Raw genomic sequence first — 13,977 nt, 5'->3', positions numbered from 1 at the left:
TGACCTACTCCCGCCCAGCCGGAGCCATGACCTGGCTGGAGGAGGAAGATGTCGACACCGGACCCGAGCTCGAGCCGAGACCCGACCGGGGCGCAGCCTTCACAGAGATCCCCCCTCACCACGAACCTCGTCGTCGGAGGAGGGATGCCTCACCATCACGTTCCCGGCCGGGGGGCCAGGACCCCGTCACGTTTCTGTCGGGCCCTTGGGGGGAGCCCCCGACGAGAACCCCCACTCCCCCGAACCCGACCCCACCGCCCCGCGATCGTCACCTGGCCGAGGATTGGATTCATCCGACAGCCCCGAGGAGGGGGACCTATGCTCCGCTTGCCGCAGCCGCCCCACCTCCCCAGCCCCAACCTCAACCGCCGCTCGCCCCGCCGCCCTCGCCGGTCCCCCTGCAGCCACCCAATCAGCCGAACAACGGGGCCGCCCGCGGCGGCCGCCACGACAATTTGGGGGGCCGGAAATTCAAGGTGAAGTTCGATGGTACTTCGGAGAGACTCACCTATTTTTTGATTATGGTGGATGGCTTCTTGGCGGAATGGGGCGATACGTTCACGGACGAGGCCGATTTAGTGCGCACGCTGGGCTGCAACCTAGAGGGCAAGGCAATGGACTGGTGGGTCATCCAGTACGAGAGGGGGACGGCGGCAGCCACCTCCTTAGAATCCTTCAGGGCCGCCCTCCGTACAGCTTTCCGCGACCCTTTCCGTGAACGGAAGGCGACAGAGGCGCTAACTAAGCTGAAACAGCGGGGGAGGCCCCTGATGGACTATGTAATTGACTTTCGGGCCATCTCGGACCGAATCACTACCTTAAACGAGACCCAGATCATCAACGCCTTCCTGGACGGCCTGGACCGCCCAGTGGCCGACGGAATTTTTAACCGGGGGCCACCGGAGGACGGGGACCTCCAGCAGTGGATCGACGCCGCGGGGGTGATCGAAACCAACCTCGCGAACTATCGCGCCTACCAGCGTCGCCAGGAGGCGGCCCGCCTGCTCCGTTCGTCACGATCCGACAAGACCCCAAGTGCCCCGAAGCTGCTGGCCTCACAGCCTGCCCCAACCAGTGCGCCAGACAGGGAGAGGCGTAAACAATCGGGACTCTGCCACGAGTGTGGAGGGAAGGGACACTTCGCCTCGGTGTGCCCGACGCGCCTGGCGAAATCCAAATCCCCCTCCCAGCAGGATAGAGGCCAGCGCCCCCCGGACAAGCGCCCGGCCGACCGCCAACGTCCGTCCGACAAATCGGCAGGGAAGTCCGGGGGCACCCGGGCGCTCCTCGCTCCTGTCTCCCCCGCGACGGAGGCGGAGATTTCCTCCCAGACCAGCCCCGAGTCCTCCCAATCGGACAGCTCGGGAAACGAGGACGGTCCGTCATGCCGGGCGCCCCTCGGCGGACCCTCCCTGTCGGCACTCCGGCGCCCCCAAGACGAATCCTACCCCCCATCCTCCTCCCGGCGGTACTAATCAACGAGGAGGCCGACACCCGGGTGGAGGTCCAGGTCTGCGTGGACTCCGGCTGCTCCACGTCTCTGGTGACCCCCGGAATCGCGCGGGCCCTCGCCGCCCGCCAGGAGGACCTGGCCAAACCGATAATAATGCGCCAGGTGGACGGCGCCCCAGTTGGGGGGGACGCCATTCGTCACGCTACCAGCGCCCTGGCCCTAAATCTGGGGTCCCACTGGGAACGAATCTCCCTCACGATCGCCCCCGTTGCCGGCTTCTCCATCCTACTTGGCATGGACTGGATGGACCTTCACCGCCCCGAGATCGACTGGGACGAGAAGCGCCTCGTTTTTTCCCACCCGAACTGCAAGCTGCACTTCTGGTATCGGGACCAGCCAGACGCGCCGCCCGTGGCCGTCGCGGGGACCGTAGTCCCGTGGTCCGAGAGCCCGGCCATGCTCAACCCCTGGCTGCGGGCGATGGGCCTCTACTCGGACCCCGATGACGCCATCCCGGCCTGCTACCGCGATCTCGCTGAAGCTTTCTCGGAGGAGGAATGCAACCAGCTGCCCCCACACCGCCCGACGGATTGCGCCATCGAGCTGGTGCCGGGGGCCAAACTCCCGAAGGCCAAACTCTACAACATGAGCCCGGCAGAACTTCGGGAGCTTCGCGCCTTCGTCGACAAAAACCTGGCCCGGGGCTTCATCCGCCCGGCCACTTCTTCCATGGCAGCGCCTGTCCTGTTCGCCAAAAAGAAGGACGGCACCCTCAGGCTTTGCACCGACTACCGAGCGATCAACGCGGTCTCCAGGGTCAACGCCTACCCCCTTCCCCTCATCAAGGACCTACTCAGCCGCCTGGGGGAAGGGCGCATCTTCACCAAACTGGACTTGCGAGACGCCTATTTCCGGGTCCGCATCGCCGAAGGGGACGAGTGGAAAACGGCTTTTAACACCCCGTTGGGACAGTTCGAGTACCTCGTCATGCCGTTCGGGTTAAGCGGCTCTCCGGGCGTGTTCATGAACGTTATCAACGAAGTTTTGCATGATTTGCTGTACCGGGGGGTGGTGGTTTACCTGGATGATGTGTTGATTTATTCCCGGGGGGAGGAGGAGCACACAGCTCTCGTCCGTGAAGTCTTACGCCGCCTGGCGAAACACAAGCTGTACGCCAAACTCCCGAAATGTGAGTTTCACAAACCCCAGGTCGACTTTTTGGGCTACCGGGTTTCGGGGGAGGGGATTGGGATGGACCCTGCGAAGGTCCAAGCGGTCCTCGATTGGGAAATTCCCCGGACCCGTAGGCAGCTTCAATCCTTCCTCGGGTTTGCCAACTTCTACCGTGACTTCCTCCCAGGGTTCTCCAAGGTGACCCTACCCCTCACCGATCTCCTAAAGACCAAAGGGAAAGGGGCCAGGGATGGCCGTCCGGGGGCACCACTACCGTGGACCCAGGACTGCACGCAAGCCTTCGAACACCTCAAACACCTGTTCACCTCCGAGCCCATCCTGGCCCACCCGGAGATCGATAAGCCCTTCGTGGTGCAAGTCGACGCCTCCAACGAGGCGGTCGGGGGGGTTCTCCTCCAAAGGGGGGAGGGGGGCAAGCTCCGGCCCTGTGCCTACCTCTCCCGCAAGTTTTCCCCCACCGAGCGGAACTGGCCCATTTGGGAAAAAGAGGCGGCGGCGGTCAAAACCGCCCTGTCCACTTGGCGGCACTTCTTGGAGGGTTCCCCCATCCCCTTCGAAGTTTGGACCGACCACAAGAACCTCGAGGCCCTGCGAAAACCCCGCACGCTCAGCGCGAAGCAAATTCGGTGGGCGGACTTTTTTTCCCGATTCGATTTTACCCTAGTCCACATCCCGGGGCGCAAGAATTTCATGGCGGACGCCCTCTCCCGCATGTTCCCGGGAGAACACCGCCCTTCCCGGGTGGACACGGTCTTTACCCCCAAGCAGTTGGGGCTCTTGGCTCAAACCCGCAGCCAGACCAAGGCGGGGCGCCCGGCCCAGGGCCCCCCCCCGGGTTCGCCAGGGCCCCCCACGGGGCCGCTCTCCATTCCCCTGTCGGAATTCCGGTCGGCCCTGGGCCCGGACCCGCAATTCGCCAACCTCCGCTCACAGCTTCGTGCCCACGAGGGGGTCTGGTACAAGGGGGAGCGCCTGTACGTCCCCGCCTCGATGCGCAAGACCATCCTGGAATTGTGCCACGACAGCAAGGCGGCGGGCCATTTTGGCTTCCTGAAAACTTGGGGGCTGCTTCGCCGCCAATTCTGGTGGCCGGGGGCCCGCCGGGACGTGGGGAAATACGTCGCTGGCTGCCCAGTGTGCCTTGCGCACAAGCGGGGGGTGGGTAAACCCCAGGGCCTCCTTAAGCCCCTGGAAATCCCCGACCGCCCCTGGGAGATCATCTCCATGGACTTCATCACCGACTTGCCCCCCAGCCAGGGGAAGACGGTGATTTGGGTGGTAGTGGACCAATTCTCGAAGCAGGCGCACTTCGTCCCCTGCCCGGGGTTACCCACTGCGCAGCGCCTGGCCGAGTTGTTCGTCACCCACGTGGTGCGCCTACATGGTTTCCCCCGCAAGGTGATTAGCGACCGGGGGGCGCAGTTCGTCGCCAAATTCTGGGGGGCCCTCATGGACCTGGCAGGGGTGTCTAGGGGGCTAAGCTCCGCATACCACCCCGCCACAAATGGTCAAACCGAAAGGGTTAACCAAGTGCTCGAGCAGTACCTCCGCTGCTTCCTGAATTACCATCAGGACGATTGGGTTTCCCTCCTGCCCCTCGCAGAATATGCCTACAACAACGCCCCGCACTCAAGCACGGGAAGGGCCCCCTTCGAAGTGGTTCACGGCTACGCCTCGCCCCCCTTCCCCACCCTCGTGAAGCCGCCGGGTGATCCCACAGCCTCCCCGCCTGGGGTGGACGAATGGGCGACCCGGGTGCGGGAGGCCTGGGGGGAGGTAACGGAGTCCCTCACGAAGGCCAAGGCTGATTTCAAGAGATGGGCTGACCGCAAACGCCAGCGCCCCCCTGACTATGCGGTGGGGGATGAGGTGTACATCTCCACAAAAAACCTCAAAAACAGGCGGCCATGCAAGAAGCTAAGCTACCAGTTTGTGGGCCCCTTTAAGGTAACCCAAGTGCTAAACGAAGTCGCCGTGCGGGTAGAACTCCCAAAGACCTACCGCAAGGTTCACCCGGTGTTTCATGTTAGCCTGCTCAAAAAGGCTCCCCCACCTGATAAGTGGCACCCCCAGTCCCGTCCACCTCCCCCCGTCATGGTGGGGGAAGAGACGCACTACGAATTGTCCGACATTGTCGATTCTCGCTTGTTCCGCAAACAATTGCAATATCTGGTTTCTTGGAAGGGCTTCCCCGACTCCGACAATGAATGGGTGGACGCGGAGGACGTCGCCGCTCCGATTCTCCTCCGCAAATTCCACTCCCGCTTTCCCGATAAGCCGGGCCCTACCCCCATTGCTGCGGGGGCTTGAGGGCGAGGGGGACGAGGGGGGGGCCTTAAGGGGAGGCGAGTGTCATGACCCCCCCTGGTTCATGCCATCCTGTTCCCGGCTACTCTTGCATATTTTACTTTCTCAGGCCTCTTCTCACCCAAGGCCATAAAGCAATAAACCTGTCCTCTGAGATGTTCCCTCCCTTCCTGTTCTCAGCGGGCGAGGAGGCCCAACAACTGTATCAATCTCACTGTAAGTGTCCTTGCGGAGACAGCCAAATCTCAACAATGTGCCATCTCCCCGATAAGGCACCTGGCCATCTGGTAGCCTGAGAACAGAGCCCCCTTTTCCTCTCTGCCCACTCTCCCGCCAAATCTCCTGCGCACCCCTCCCTTATTTGGTGTGCCCTATATCTACCCCACCCGTTTCACTTGTACTTTGTTATTATCAAGATCTTTGCTTAGGAAGATCTTGGCTTGCTTTAGTTTTCTGTGGACTTTGCCTAATAAAGCTCTTCTTGGAAATTTGCAACCGACTGTTGGATTTCGGATGTGCTTTCACCTGGGACTCCACAGGCTGGGCTCAGCCTGATTCCTGACAATTTCTTGGTAATGTTTGTTGACTGACTGCAATTTATTTTTTAAATGCCTAATTCTGGTATTAGAAAATGGTTTATGTAGCAGTTGCATAAACATGGTGGACTGAACCTGGCTTAATTACAAGCAAAACAACCTCACCACTTCTGTTTTGATTACTGAACTAAGGTTCCGTTGTCCAAGTTGGGAAATCTGTCCACTATGCCCCACTTGGGTCTCCATGGTCACAGATATCGATGGGGGATTCCATTGTTAATGTGTCATCACGTACAGATTCCAGATGACTTTCTCTTTGCATGGAGTCCTAAGGAAGCATCATCATCACCTCATGCATATCAAAAGTGGATTAAGGCTCCAAAGGGAACTGAGAAATGTTGGTATACCATCTTAATTTGATGTACCTGGCATCATTGCACTTTTTGTTTGGCAGCAGATGGGAATCACAAAACCTTGGGGAAGGGCTGAGTTCTTTCTCTTAATTCCAAATAAGAATTTCCTCAGTCACATCAAATCTTTTATCTGGTTCACTACACCGCCTTTGACATAGCCATTGTATTATAGACCAGAGTTGTTTTAGTTTTCTTTGAAAATAATTAATAAATGAAACTTTAACCCTACAGTTCCACTTATCAAGCCCCTCCCATGGGTTCAACTGTCAGTTGGGTCCATGTCACCAAGCTGCATTGCAATATTTAGCTGTTCCATAGATAGATTTTTGAGGCATTCTATTGCTGAGAGTAAATTATTCATTAACTCTTATTATTTATTCATTAGTCTCCGGGTTTATCTTGCTTTAGTAAGGTATCTACTTTCTGTTGTCAATAAAGAAATGAGCAGTGACTCAGACTCTGGAAGCCTGGCAGGTAGCTGATAACAGCCTATCCTCCTAATGCCGTTTTCTCATTGCTGTTTTCCATAGCTACCTTAAGCTGGATCCACTTAGCTGGTGTCCTTTTGCATAATGCAGGTATAGTGGAACTCCAGCAGCATGTAAATACCTTCACTGATATTAAAGTGACCAACATGTTAAAGCCAAATATGGCGGCACTGTATGGTTTGTAGATGGACAGCTGGACTATGCCACTGCAGAGGGAATTTCATCCATCTCACTTCTAGATGGAGATTTTGTTACTAATATGTTTGATTGTCAAAGTTACTAAATTCAAAGGTGGGATACAGATGCATACTAATCAGTCCATCTGCTGGATTAGTGGTACAGCATACATGAATGCATGCCAGATCAGTTTGTGTCAGGTTTTCTCAAAACTGCACATGTGTGAAATTGTTCCTAATCAGTGACTGTTAGAATCCCTAAAGACTACTTAAATGAATACATAAAGACTTTATTAATGACCAATTTATATGATTTGTGAAAGGTCTATTTGAACAATTCCTTCCTCAGTTGAAGAATTATGTAGCAAAGTTGGGGTGGGGGGCAGTAGAATTGGACTGTGTACAATCTACATGCATGAAAACCCAAAATCACAGGACTTCAAAGGAACATGGAGACCTGATAAGGAGCCTTTTCAATGGCTCCAGTCTTTTATCACTTTAAGAAAGGAGGGAATTTACTTCTCTATCCTTACCTTTCCCCCATAGAGGAGACCCAACTGACAGGTGAACCCACAGAGGCCTTGATACATCAGGTTTTCATGTAGGTTCTGGAAATATCAAGGGCAGTTAGTCAGTCAACCCCAACTGATCTTTCACTTTTTAGTCCTTTTTTTCTAAACCAATCTGGATGGAGCAGTTTCTGCAATATTTTGGACTCCCAGAACTGCAATATTTAGATTTTTGGACTCCCAGAACTGTGATCATAATTGAAAATACTTGCAGTCTTTCAGCAGCATTTGAAATTAGCTTCCAATATATAATGGTAAGAGGGACCCTGTTCAAAAATTATGGCTTTTGGAGCAAGGCTTCTGATAAACTTTGATCTTTAATTACAGCTATTCAGGAAAAGATTTATGTAACCATTTTTATAAAATGTTATTTTGGCAGAACAGCATTTGGCTGATTTCCAAGAAAATCTCAGCATTAATACTAAAGCAAAATAGTAAATGAAGCTCATGCCAATTGGGGAATGCATAAATATAGACTGCACTAAGTTACCTACATTTGGCTCTTTGGACAAATTCATTCAAGGGCGAAATATAGACAGTCTCTCTAGCAAATGAAGAAAATGACCTGTCTTAAGCTCAAGATGTTTCTGTATTCAACATCAGCTCAGGTCAAACCCACAGAGCTGCAGATCCTCATAACAGCAGCAAATCCAGTCTGAAAAGTCTCAGTGCAACAGCTAGACCTTGAAAAGCCCAGCACAATTATTAGCTCCCCAGAAGAAACTCAACAATTGACCCCAGCTCAGTGTCCCATGGAGGAGACTGGACAGAAATAGCTCCCTATGGCAACATAATGGATCATGAGCTGGCCTTATCACACCAATTCCTACTAGAACTCTACCCCTGTCCAGGGATGAAGCAGTTCCCCTCCCAGGCAGAAGGCTCCTGAATGGCTCCCACGGATAAAACTGAAAATCAACCAACAGAGGGCGATCCTACTGAGAACCCTATAGATGGAACATTATGGGGTGGATATCCAAGTCAGTTGATGCATTCTTCAGTCTCTTCCTAACCTTAGATGATATTATCTGTCTACTACTGATGAGTAGAATTCTATGATGCCCATAGAATTGCCTCAACCATTCTGAGATTATTCTTTATAAAAGGTGTTTCCAGGGAAACATGATTGCTGACCTAATGTATGGCTCTCAGATCTGTCTTTAAAATATCTTCTCCCATTGGAATAAGTGCAATCCATAATTTTGTGATCAATATTTGAAATCCCTTGATGCATACCAAATGCTCTCCTCAGGCTGGTGGCTGGGATGGTCTCAATCAAAATACACATGTGAGTTTAAATAACCAATTACTGATTAAAATTAAACTGTAACACCCCTTCCCCCAAGGGATTTACCTCTTTTATTCTTTAAGCATCACTCAGACTGGCTGAGACCTATCAAAGGAAATTGCAGGAGTTTGGTCCTTTTCCTCCTCAGCCTTGTTACAACTGGCTTTCAAAAAGTCAAAGAAATACTTAAGCAACAGATTTAGGACCTGACCCTTCAGTCTGATAGGGCCTGGCTGCAGCAGCATCCCACTGTAGCATCCCTCCACAGGAAGCAGTTCTATACCTGTCTGCTTCTCTCAGATCTTTCTTCATAAATAACTCACAATGTTTCAAAATTTTGCATGAGGGCAGGAGACATATATAAGCAGATAGGCAAGTCCTTAAACAAGGCTGGATTATAATGGCACCTTCACATTTATTTGCTGATCTTTGTATTGTATGTAGCAAAGTTTTAAGCTGATTTTATATTGACATAAACTGAGCTGAGTTCTTTTTATATTATTTATTCTGTGAATTATATAAATGGTTATTTTCATTTTTACTTTTACTCTTTATTATATTTTTATTTTTGTCTTTGATGAAAGCTGTTTGTTTGAAGTGTTCAGTGTTTTGGCTGTGAAGTGACACAGCAGGGAATAATAAAACTCAGTTTCACCAAACAGTTGGCTCATCAAAAAGACAATATTTATTTATTTTGCCCTGTTATATATTTTTCCTATTTGGACATGTTAAATTTATCAGTATGAAAAGCAACATGAAAACATTGCCCCCCCTTCCCCCCAAAAAATCTTAGATGAACTAGCACCAGGAAACAAAGCTAAAATGATGCTTCCCCTGTTTCCTTGTTGCTCCCCCTCCATTCCTCCCTCCCCGTTCACCCTTCTCATTCATAATAAGCTTTATTTTTATTTTATTATCACCTCTTTCCCCTATTTTACTATAATAGAAAATAATAGTTCTATTTTTGAAAAATTTATATTTGACATTTAATAATTAGAATGATTGGAACATAAGCTACTTTTCTCATCCATACTATATATATTAAGAACATTCATTACTACAATGTAGAGGCTATTATTTTATTCTAATGGCATATATTTAGTCAAGTTACTTAACAGTATAAACATTACTGTGTATTTGATGTATGCCTAGAAAACAGTATATGGAAATAATATATGAAAAGTGTATACTATATTTTTAAACTGAAGAGCAAAAAGGAAAATGACAACAGGAATACATCATGAGACAAAGAAAAAAGGAGTAGATGAACAGATGAAAATTAGAGAACTGAAGAAATTAGGAAAATTATCATGAATTTTGTAGTACAAAATGCAACAATTTGAAGAAATCAAATGATCATTCAAATTTCAGATAAAAGAACCTTAAAAATATTGTTTCTAGAGAAATATTTAAGAATCTGAAGAATCCAGAAGAACATTGAAGTGTGTCAAGAGATACCAGTTAGACTATTATGAATTAATTTAAATTTACAAGCACAAAGACAAGAAATTATAAAAATCAAAGAGAAGCCAAAAGATAATGGCATGTTTAGAAAGGCAGAATCTTCAGATATAGAAGGCAGAACAGGAAATTGAAATCCTGGAAACTCAATAATAACCTATTTTTAGAGGAGTACCAGAGGATTTAGTAGGCCAAATTTTGGGGAAAAGCTTTGTGATTTACTTCAGAATTAGTTAAAGATAGAAGACTTTCCTGGCATTGACCAGTTTTTAGAATGAATTCAATATTAACACTCAAGAATAATCTCCCTCAAGATATACTGGTTCAGTATTCACCAACAAGTATGTTAAAGAAAATGAAATACTTCAAATTATTGAGACAATTATTTCAAAAGAAATATAATATCGTTGGAAAATACCATTTGTAATAGAGGTATTCTTATCAAAAAGAAGAAAAATAATCACAGTAGAGGAACAAGCCAAGCAATTGGCCAAAGAACTGTAAGTGGAGAATTTACATAGAGAAATAGAAGGAGAATCTTCAAGTAATTCAAAGCAATCTCCTAGTAGCTCCAAAGCTCACAGACCAAGAACTCTGAAGAACAAACAAGAATAGAAAATGATTATTATTTTATTATTATTATTATTTAATTTTTAGACCGCCCTTCTCCCAATAGGTCTCAGGGCGGTTTACAACATAAATAGTTAAAACACAATAAAATCCCCATAAAAACCCCAATTAAAAGTTACATATAACATATCACATAACATATAGCGGCGGTGGTCACAATTCTGATCTTAGTTCAGCCTAGTGGAGAGAATAATGTTCAGAAGAGGGTGGCACCAATACAATACATCTAACCATGATCTCGGTGTTAGAGATCTCAATATTGGAGGGGATCCTCTGATGGATTAGTGGGAGAGCTGCCCTGGCCTCAACCATATGCCTGGCGGAAGAGCTCCGTCTTACAGGCCCTGCGGAAAGCTGGTAGATCCTGCAGGGCCCTTAGCTCTTCTGGGAGCTCGTTCCACCAGGTTGGGGCCAGGACTGAAAAGGCCCTGGCCCGGGTCGAGGCCAGGCGAGCATCCCGTGGGCCCGGGACAACCAGTAAATTCATACCCGCAGAGCGGAGTGCCCTGCGGGGGGCATAAGCAACCAAGCGGTCCTGCAGGTAGACGGGACCCAGGCCGCGTATAGCCTTAAAGGTCAATACCAATACCTTGAATCTGATTCGGAAACAAACTGGTAACCAGTGCAGATGACGAAGCACCGGCTGAATGTGGGCCCTCAAAGGTGTTCTAGTGAGGACCCTGGCAGCCGCATTTTGGACCAGCTGTAACTTCCGAGTCAAAGACAAGGGAAGGCCCGCGTAGAGCGAGTTACAGAAGTCTAATCTGGAAGTGACCGTTGCATGGATCACTGTGGCCAGGTGTTCCGAGGACAGGTAGGGCACTAGTAGCCGGGCTTGGCGAAGATGGAAAAATGCCGTCCGAGCTACATTGGTGACCTGAGCCTCCATAGAGAGGGAGGCATCAAATGTCACTCCCAAATTCCTGGCAACTGGTGCAGGTGTTAATTGCACCCCGTTCAGGCATGGGAGGCGCGCTTCCTGGTCCTGCCCTCTTCTGCCCAGCCACAGGACCTCCGTCTTGGAGGGGTTGAGTTTCAGGCGACTCTGCCTGAGCCATCCAGCTACCGCTTCCAAACAGCTGGCAAATGTATCCGGGGTGGAGTCCGGCCGGCCGTCCATTAGGAAGTAGATTTGGGTGTCATCCGCATATTGGTGGCAACCCAGCCCATAGCCCCGGACCAGCTGGGCTAGAGGGCGCATATAGATGTTAAAAAGTGTGGGAGAGAGTATCGCCCCCTGCGGAACCCCACAAGGGAGCTCACAAGGGCTCGACATACTCTCCCCCATCGCAACCCTCTGCGTCTGGTTCTGGAGGAAGGAGACCAGCCATTAAAGCGCAGTCCCCCTTATTCCAGCTCCGGCGAGGCGGTGTACCAATAACTCGTGGTCGACCACATCAAATGCGGCCAACAGGTCTAGAAGCACGAGAATGGCGGAGCCGCCCCGATCCAGCTGGTGCCGGATATCATCCGTGAGGGCGACCAGCACGGTCTCCACCCCGTGGCCAGGGCGGAAGCCAGACTGGTATGGGTCGAGGGCCGAAGTTTCATCCAAGAAACCTAGGAGTTGGTCCGCTGCGGCCCGCTCTATCACCTTACCCAGAAACGCCAAATGCGAAACTGGGCGGTAACTGGCGGGGTTCCGCGGGTCCAATGATGGCTTTTTCAGTAAGGGGTGTACCACTGCTTCCTTGAGCCCCTTGGGAAACTCTCCAGATGTTAAGGAGAGGTTGACAATCTCCCTCAAGGGGCCTCCTATCCGCTGGTCGCCCGATTTGAGCAACCAAGACGGACAGGGATCCAAGGGGCAAGTGGTCGCCCTCACTGAACCCAGTAACTTGTCCACTTCGGTTACAGAGAGCCGCCTGAAGCCATCAAACACTAACCCCCTTGACGGCCACGGAGCTTCCAGTTCACTAACTGTATCAATCGTGGCAGGTAGGTCACGGCGGAGCGACAGGACTTTGTCCGCAAAATAGCTCGATAATGCCACACAGCTCAATTCCAATTCCCTTATCGTTTGTCGCCCTTCTTCCAGGGCGGTAAGTGATCTAATTACCTTAAATAATTGTGCTGGGCGAGAGCTTGCGGACGCGATTTCTGCAGCGTAGAAGTCTCGTTTCGCCGCTTTCACCGCATTCTCATACGCCTTCATAAGCTTGCGATGAGATGATAAGTTGGACATGGAAACCACAACAAGACAAAATGGATAATTTAATAATAGTATCAATGGACTAACTTCTTCAAAATGTACAAAATTCTCTAACCTATTGAAAATACAAAAGCTGATATGCCTACAAGAAACTCATATAAAGAAATAATCTGAGCATATTATAAACAATTCAGCAAAGGATATCTTGCTTCAGCAAAAAATGTGTAGTAGCCATTTACATAAACAACTTAAATTAAAAGTATTAGAAGAATTAATAAACTCAGATGGAAGATACCTAATTTTAAAAATGAGACTCATGGAAGGCAAAATATGTATGATAGCAACAATATACTTAGCGTATACCAATTGAGGATAAAGTTAATTTTCTTGAGAATTTTTTTCAAAACTATGCTAAATTTAGAAAATGAGGAAATAGTAATTCTTGGAGATGTGAATGGAATATTTGACCCAACAAATGATAATCAAGGTGAAAAATTACCTTAAAATGTATTTCGCTTCATGAAAATGCTGGAATTAGAAGACTCCTCAAGGACAAATATCCAAAGGGCAGAGAGCTTCATTTCAGAGAGACATCAAACATATTCAAGTATACATATGTTGGATATCAAAAAGTATGACAATGAATTTTTAAAATATAGATATTCAACCACAGGTATTTTTAGACCATAATCCCATAGAAGAAGATGGGGATTAATTTTATTTATTTATTTATTTGACTTCTAGGCTACTACTCCAAGACTGTTTATGCACTGGGAACTTCACTGCCCCAGCATCCATGCAGGAGCACAAATCGGGGGCGGATGAGGTGCACCGGGCAAAATGCTCCCCCAAGTGGGTGCAGGAAGAGGTGGGGCAACCTGCCATGACTAAAACTCCAGCCTGCAGCCAGGCTTGAAACCTCCAGTGCGTAAATGGTCCAAGCCAGCTAGCTCGTTGTGGCTGACAACAATCATTAACAATATGATTACAATAAAACATTAATAAAAACCCCAAACCATCCCAGCTCCCAACCCCAACACCTTACCCCACGAAGCCTTCAATTTCTGCAGTCCATCTTGGGTAATGTTATAGGCCATTAGGGCATCAGAGGGTAGGGGCAAGATCTTTTACTACAAGAAAATGTAGTAATTAGGGATGGGCAATCAGGATCAGATAGGCCTGAAAAGACTCAAATCAATGCTGATTTGAATATACTATCTCAGCTACATCAAACATCCAAAACACACAGTGCTACAGTGGATGTTTCTATGAACATATAGGCTCCAGTTTATTGTGACCTCTCCATAGCC

Source organism: Paroedura picta, chromosome 2, assembly GCF_049243985.1.
Source record: "Paroedura picta isolate Pp20150507F chromosome 2, Ppicta_v3.0, whole genome shotgun sequence".
NCBI lineage: Eukaryota > Metazoa > Chordata > Lepidosauria > Squamata > Gekkonidae > Paroedura > Paroedura picta.
The sequence above is the reverse complement of the archived record's forward strand: the minus strand, read 5'-3'. Positions refer to the sequence as shown.